Source organism: Anolis carolinensis, chromosome 4 (assembly GCF_035594765.1).
Source record: "Anolis carolinensis isolate JA03-04 chromosome 4, rAnoCar3.1.pri, whole genome shotgun sequence".
NCBI lineage: Eukaryota > Metazoa > Chordata > Lepidosauria > Squamata > Dactyloidae > Anolis > Anolis carolinensis.
Window position 1 is genome coordinate 81,136,328 of NC_085844.1, and position 8,227 is coordinate 81,144,554.

Genomic DNA, 8,227 nt, shown 5'->3' on the forward strand with positions numbered 1-8,227 from the left:
AATGATAGGAATCATGTGGTGTCCAGATGTTGTTTGACTGCAACTCCTATGAACTCTCAGCAAGGGCTATGCTGTCCAAGACTTCTGGGAGTTGCAATACAACAGCTGAAGGGCCACACAATTTCCACTTGTATCTTGGGGTTAAATTACACATTGCATCTAACAGTGTGTTCAAATATATTTGGGCTCAGAAATGTGCCTTTCCTAACAAAATCTGTTGTGACATATGCAACACAGTGTGATTCTCAGATCCAAGTCAGAATTATACAGCAAAAGGAAAGCGTCCTTTCTGTACATACTGCTTCTCTTCCAAAGGTTAGCATCAGGACCAACTTTATTTTTATGTTGAATCAGTAGTACCCTCTAGTGTCAGAACTATGCTTCTGCAAATGATTAGTGCCGTTCAAAATCCACAAATAAAGATTCCTTTTTGGGGTCACCCCATGAATTGCTGCAATTGTTCAATAGCTTTGGCAATGGTCCTCCACAATGTACCTCCAAAAGAGTCCTAGGGCCCCTTCCCACAGCTGAATAAAATCCCACATGATCTCCTTTGAACAGGAATATATGGCAGGCAGTGTGGACTCAGATAACCCAGTTCAAAGCAGGTATTGTGGGATTTTCTGCCTTGATTTTCTGAGTTATATAGCTGTGTGGAAGGGTCCCTACTGCTCAAAAAGGAATCCTTGTTTGCTAGGAAGAAATTCCGCACATTTTCTCAGCTTGTGAAACACAGTTGTGAGAGCTACAGCAATGCCATGACACTGCAAGTGACCAGCACTGTAGTTGTTCTACCAGGGCTGATCCTGCATGGATTCCAAGATCAGACAGGATCTGGTGCCTTTAGAATAAGGTAAAGGTTTTCCCCTAATGTTAAGTCCAGTCATGTCTGACTCTGGAGGTTGGTGCTCATCTCCATTTCTAAGCCGAAGAGCCAGCGTTGTCCGTAGACACCTCCAAGGTCATGTGGCCCGCATGACTGCATGGAGCGCCGTTACCTTCCCGCCGGAGCGGTACCTATTGATCTACTCACATTGGCATGTTTTCGAACTGCTAGGTTGGCAGGAGCTGGAGCTAACAGCGGCCGCTCCCGCCGCTCCCGGGGTTTGAACCTGGGACCTTTCGGTCTCCACCTCAGTGCTTTAACGCACTTCGCCACGGGCCCCCAAACTTTTTAAATAGAGAGCCAGTTCATGGTCTCTCAGACTGTTGTGGGCACGGACTATAATTTGAAGAAGAAAAGAGAACAAATTCCTATGTACACTACACATATTTTATTTGTAGTGCAAAAAGCATGAAAGAACGATACAATATTTAGGTAATGTTCCATTATCCAGGTGGAGACCACTAAGTGGCGCTAGACAGAGACAGTCCATTGGGGGGAGTTGACGGAAAAAAACTATTTCCCCCATTTTCACTGGTTATTCCCCCTCCCCCCTTCCCACATCATAAACAATGCGGGGACAAGGGGGGGGGGGATAACAGGAAAACAGGGGGAAATGGTTTTACTTCTTCAACCTACCCTCTGCCCCCATAAAATGGACTATCCTCTCTCTCTCTCTAGCGCCCCCTAGTGGCCTCCTCCCAGATAATGGAACAGTTGTTGTTTATTCATTCAGTCTCTTCTGACTCTTTGTGACCTCATGGGCCAGCCCACGCCAGAGCTCCCTGTCAGCCATCGCCACCCCCAGTTCCTTCAAGGTCAAGACAGTCACTTCAAGGACACCATCCATCCATCTTGCCCTTGGTCGGCCCCTCTTCCTTTTTCCTTCCATTTTCCCCAGCATCATTACCTTCTCCAAACTTTCCAAAGTACTTCAGCTTTGCCTCTAATATCCTTCCCTCTAGTGAGCAGTCGGGCATTATTTCTTGGAGTATGGACTGGTTGGATCTTCTTGCGTTCCAATAATTTTCCTCCAACACCACAGTTCAAATGTGTCTATCTTGCTTCGCTCAGCCTTCCTTATGGTCCAGCTCTTGCATCCATAGGTTACTACAGGGAATACCATTGTTTTCACTATGTGGACCTTCGTTGCCAGTGTGATTTCTCTACTCTTCACTATTTTATCGAGATTGGTCATTGCTCTCCTCCCAAGAAGTAAATGTCTTCTGATTTCCAGGCTGTAGCCTGCGTCTGCAGTAATCTTTGCACCTAGAAATACAAAGTTTGTCACTGCCTCCATGTTTTCTCCCTCTATTTACCAGTTATCAATTAGTCTGGTTGCCATAATCTTGATTTTTTAAATGTTTAATTGCAACCCAGCTTTTGCACTTTCTTCTTTCACCTTGTTTATAAGGTTCCTCAGCTGCTCCTCGCTTTCAGCCATCAGAGTGGTATCATCTGCAAATCTAAGGTTGTTAATGTTTCTTCCAGCAACTTTAACTCAGCCTGGGATTCATCAAGTCCCACACTTCGCATGATGTGTTCTGCACACAAGTTGAATAGGTAGGGTGAAAGTATACAGCTCTGCCGTACTCTTTTCCCATTCTTGAACCAGTCTGGGTTTCTGTGGTCTGTTCTTACTGTTGCTACTTGGTCTTTATACAGATTTCTCAGGAGACAGACAAGGTGACTTGGTATCCCCATACCACCAAGAACTTGCCACAATCTGTTATGGTCCACACAGTCGAAGGCTTTAGAATGGTCAATAAAGCAGAAATAGATGTTTTTCTGAAACTCCCTGGCTTCCTCCATTATCCAGTGGATATTGGCAATTTGGTCTCTCGTTCCTCTGCCTTTTCTAAACCCAGCTTGGACATCTGGCAACTGTCACTCCATGTATTGCTGGAGTCTACCTTGCAGAATCTTGAGCATTACCTTGCTGGCATGTGAAATAAGTGCCACTGTATGAAAGTTTGAGCATTCGTTAGCATTTCCCTTTTTTGTTATGGGGATATAAATTTATTTCTTCCAATCTGATGGCCATTCTTATGTTTTCCATATTTGCTAGCATATGGCATGCATCACCTTGACAGCATCATCTTTCAAGATTTTAAACAGTTCAGCTAAGATCCCGTCGTCTCCTGCTGCCTTGTTATTAGCAATGCTTTTTAAGGCCCATTCAACCTCACTCCTCAGGATGTCTGGTTTTAATTCACTCACCACATCATCAAAACTATCTTCGATGTTATTATCCTTCCTATACTGATCTTCTGATTAGTCTCGGCATCTTCTCTTGATCTCTTCAGCTTCTGTTAGGTCCTTGCCATCTTTGTTTTTGATCATGCCCATTTTTGCCTGAAATTTACCTCCAATGTTTCTAATTTTCTGGAAGAGGTTTCTTGTCCTTCCTATTTTATTGTCTTCTTCCACTTCCTTGCATTGCTTGTTTAAAAATAGTTCTTTGTCTCTTCTGGCTAACCTCTGGAATTGTGCATTGAGTTGGGCATATCTCCCGCTATCACTGTTTCCTTTCACCTTCCTTCTTTCTTGGGCTACTTCCAGTGTCTCAGCAGACAACCATCTTACCTTCTTGGTTTTCTTTTTCTTTGGGATGTACTTTGTTGCTGCCTCCTGAACAATGTCGTAAACTTCTGTCCATAGTTCTCCTGGGACTCTATTTATTAAATCTACTCCCTGAAATCTATTCTTCATTTCCACTACATATTCACTAGGAATATTTGTGAGATCATATCTAACTGGTCTGTATATGATATATTATCAGTTTTTTCAGTTTCTTCTTCTACCGTCTCTGTAATTGGAGTATAAACTTGGATAATGGTTCAATTTACAGTTTTTCCCTGAAGTCTTATTGATACTACTCATCAACTTTGTGTTATATTCTTTAATATCTTTTGCTACATCTTTCCTCTTTTATTGCAACCCCATTTCGTCCTAGGCCCCTTCCACACAGCTGAATTAATTCCTACATTATCTGCTTTGAACTGGAATATATGGCCGTGTGGACTCAGATAAGCCAGTTCAAAGAAGATATTGTGGGATTTTCTGCCTTGACATTCTGGGTTATATATATGACTGTGTGAAGGGGCCCCTAGACTTTCATTTCCACAGTAAAACACTGCTTAAATGTCTGGCTCAAAATGTCCCATTTCTGCTTCCTTTAGCTTGCTCACTGCAAGCATTGCAACATTTATACATATGTTCCATTTCCTGTTTTACTATGTCTAGCTTCCTCAGATTCATTTTTCACATTCCATGTTCCTTTAATATGCGTTGTGCAGCTTCAGACCCCTTCTACACTGCCATATATCCCAGGATCCGATCCGAGATTATCTAATTATCCCAGAGTATATGGTAGTGGAGACTCATATAATCCAGCTCAAAGCAGATGCTTTGAGATCAGATCCTGAGATATAGGGCAGTGCAGCTCCAGAACTCAGAGGTCCCTTCTACAATGCCATATAATCCAGATAATCAAAGCAAATAATCCACATTATCTGCTTTGAACTCGATTGTATGAGTCTACACTGCCATATAATCCAATTCAAAGCAGATAATGGATTTTATATAGCAGTGTAGAAGGGGCCAGCCTTTCCTTTCATTGTTCTAAACAGGTCAACAGCTAAGTTTCCCTTTGTCTTCAGTTCAGATTAGCATACTGAATGCATTCCAAACTGAGAGCATCATCTTCTGGCGCTATCAGAAAGTTACATATCTTGTGTAGAAAATAATAGGAAAGCACAAGTAGGAAGTAGTGTTAGCATAGTTTTGCATGCCTGTTGAACGCAGTAAGGGACCATCTGTTAACAGTTAAACGGTAATCAGCACTCACAAGTTCCAATGCTTTAGAAAGGCTTTTTTGAGCAGGGATAGGTTTCAGTTTTTGACAAACTACTCTGTACTATGAAGTATATCAGCAAGGACTCAAATCTTTAAATAATTGGTCCTTCCACCTGCTTTATGATTTAAATTTCTGAAATATTTCCCAGCCAAGCTCCTCTGAATAGAAGGTGTTCCTCTCCCATGTTCATGAATGAAGTGGATAATTCTCTAGAGCAGACCAAAGGTTTCCTTAAGGCCCCTTCCATACAGCTGTATAAAATCCACATTGAACTGGATTATATGGCAGTGTGGACTGAGATAATCCAGTTCAAAGCAGATATTGTGGATTATCTGCCTTGATATCCTGGGTTATATAGCTGTGTGGAAGGGCCCTGGGAGTAAGTGGAGTTTACTGTTTACTACTGAGGCCCCTTCTACACAATCTTTATATCGTAGGACCGGATCCCAGATTATCTGCTTATCCCAGATTATATGGAAGTAGAGACTCATATAATCCAGCTCAAAGTAGATAACCTGGGATTCGATCCTGGGATATAAGGACAGTGTAGAAGGTGCCTGACTGTCTCCCTAACATGCACAGAGTTTATAATTCTGGAATTATTTATTACTTTTTGCAGCTTTCCAAAAAAAACAAAAACATTTACACTGTGCATAGCGAAATCCATAGATGCTGAAGTCCCCTTATACACAATTCTATAGGATAAAAGTGTCTCTTAAAGAGAATGGCAAAATCAAGCTTTGTTTTCTGGATTTTTTTCAAAAGCATTTTCATGCCATTGATGATTGAATCCGTGGATACGGAGGACCAAATGACACAAACAGCAACAGGATTAAAGACTCTAATAACACTGTGTAACAAAATTTGAGAAATGAAATCCTGTTCCTGGTTTGAAAGTGTTGTTTCCTGTTTAATTGTGCGGTACTGATTTTGAAAGTAGTTGTTCTACTCCAAAATCTTCATTTTTGTGCCTGCCATAAACAATGTTGAATGGGTTGACTTGATATACAAGTAGAACAAAATGTGCTGCAGGATGTCCCGCAAAAACAATTTTTTTGCAGTTTAATAAACTTTTTCCATGTTTTTATAATGGAACCAATTGGGAAATAACATTTATAGCCCAGGAATAGAAATCGTGTTACCTGGTGTGACAAAAGTGTTGCAAAATCAAAGAGAAACGTTTATAGTGAGGTTGGCAAGCAATGCAATTGCCCTTATGTACAATTGTCATTTAAGACAGAATTTACAACTGGTTGAATAATTATTAAAACATTTATTCTTCAATAACAACAACAACACACATCACCAGTACCACTGAGCTGGATGGATAGATAGATAGATAGATAGATAGATAGATAAAAAAAAGGTTAAGGTAAAGGTTTTCCTCTGACATTAAGTCCAGTCGTGACCGATCTGGGGGTTGGTTCTAATCTCCATTTCTAAGCTGAAGAGCCGCCGTTGTCCATAGACACCTCCAAGGTCATGTGGCCGGCATGACTGCATGGAGCACTGTTACCTTCCCGCCAGAGCGGTACCTATTGATCTACTCACATTTGCATGTTTTCGAACTGCTAGGTTGGCAGAAGCTGGGGGTAACAGCAGGCGCTCATTCCGCTCCCAGGATTTGAACCTGGCACCTTTTGGTCCGCAAGTTCAACAGCTCAGCGCTTTAACGCACTGTGCCACTAGGGGCCCCTAGATAGATAGATAGACAGACAGACAGACAAATAGATTCACACTGGCCTCCAAGAGATAAGAGTTCTTTCTCCCACCCTGGACTTTCCACAACTATATAAACCTCCCTTGCTTAGTTTTTCCAATATACCTCAAAACCTCTGAGGATGCATGCCACAGATGTGGGCAAAACGTCAGGAGAGAGTGCTTCTGGAACATGGCCATACAGCCCGGAACATGCACAACAACCCAACAAATTTGGCATGCATTCCCAATATGCCAATATTTTAATACTGGTGGGTTTTGGGGGGAATTGGTCTTGACGTTTGTTAGTTGTTTATACTGGGATTTATATTTTTCATTTCAATCACATTTCATTGATTAGCCCAACGGCCGTATCAAAACATTTAGCACATTTCGTTTTATAAGGTCCTCAATTCTTAAGATATGGGAGAAATATATTTAAAAAGTTATACAAAAAAACACCATTATGGATATCACCATTAGAGGCCTCCCAAAGAAGATTAATAGGGTGGGAAAATTGGGTTAAATATAAAGATCTATTAATAATAAAAAATGGGAATTGGGCACTAAAAACACAACAGGAAATGAATAAATTAGATAAAAATATTTCCTGGTTTCAATATTATAGCATACTAGCTGTGCCCGGCCACGCGTTGCTGTGGCAAAGTGGTGGTGGTATTGGTTAAAAATTGTTGTGTAATTTTTATTTGACGTTATTTGCAATTTTTATTCATTTTATTGTAAGTTATATTTTTATTTATTATATTTTATTATTTTCTTGTATTATTTTTAATTATTTTCTGTTATTATAGTATTTTATTGTATTAATTTTTAGTGTTTTTTATTATTTTTTATTGGGTTGCTAGGAGACCAAGTTGGAGGAGCTTAGCCTTCTAACTGGCAGCAATTGGATAAAAGCAATTATTCCTCTCTCTCTAATTAGGACTTTATTTTTTTATTTTCTTTTTGTTGTATCAACCTAGAGGCATGGATGATGGGTTGTGTTGTCAAATTTCGAGGTTGGGGGGCCTGTAGTTTTGTTGTTTTGTGGGTCGCCGTGATACCATCACTCTTTTATATATATAGAAGGAGGGGTAGATCATGATCAGGCTCGGGAGGGAGAGTCTTGCTATAAAGCAAGATTTGGGCCCATCTTAGCGTTAAAGTCTCTTCCCAAAATGACAGAAGCATTTGAGTTCTGCATTATGAGTACTGGGATTTATAGTTCACCCACAATCAAAGAGCACTGAACCCCATGATGATGGACCTGGACCTAACTTGGAACACAGAACTCCCATGGCCTACTGAACGTAGTTGACTGAACTGACCCACCATGTTGGGAGTTGTAATCCATCCTGCAGCTGGATAGCATACTGAACTCCACCAATGATGCATCTAGAGCAGGCATGGGCAAACTTGGGCCCTCTGGGGTTTTTGGACTTCATCTCCCACAATTCCTAACAGCCGGTAGGCTGTTAGGAATTGTGGGAGTTGAAGTCCAAAAACCCCAGAGGGCCCAAGTTTGCCCATGCCTGATCTAGAGCACATTTCCCAATATGACAAACTTCAAGTACTGATAGAGTTTCAGAGGGTTAACCTGGCATGATGTGAGTTCTAGTACACCTACAACCTTATGCATTTTGCAAAATTAAAAAATAACTTCCTCTAATAACCCAAGCCTGTGTTTTATATCTATCTTTTAAAATGATCACTCTAGCTATCTTAAGCTGTTTAAGGGCGTATACATTCCTATCCTCCCTGCTAAAGCCAGCACATGTTTTTCAGTG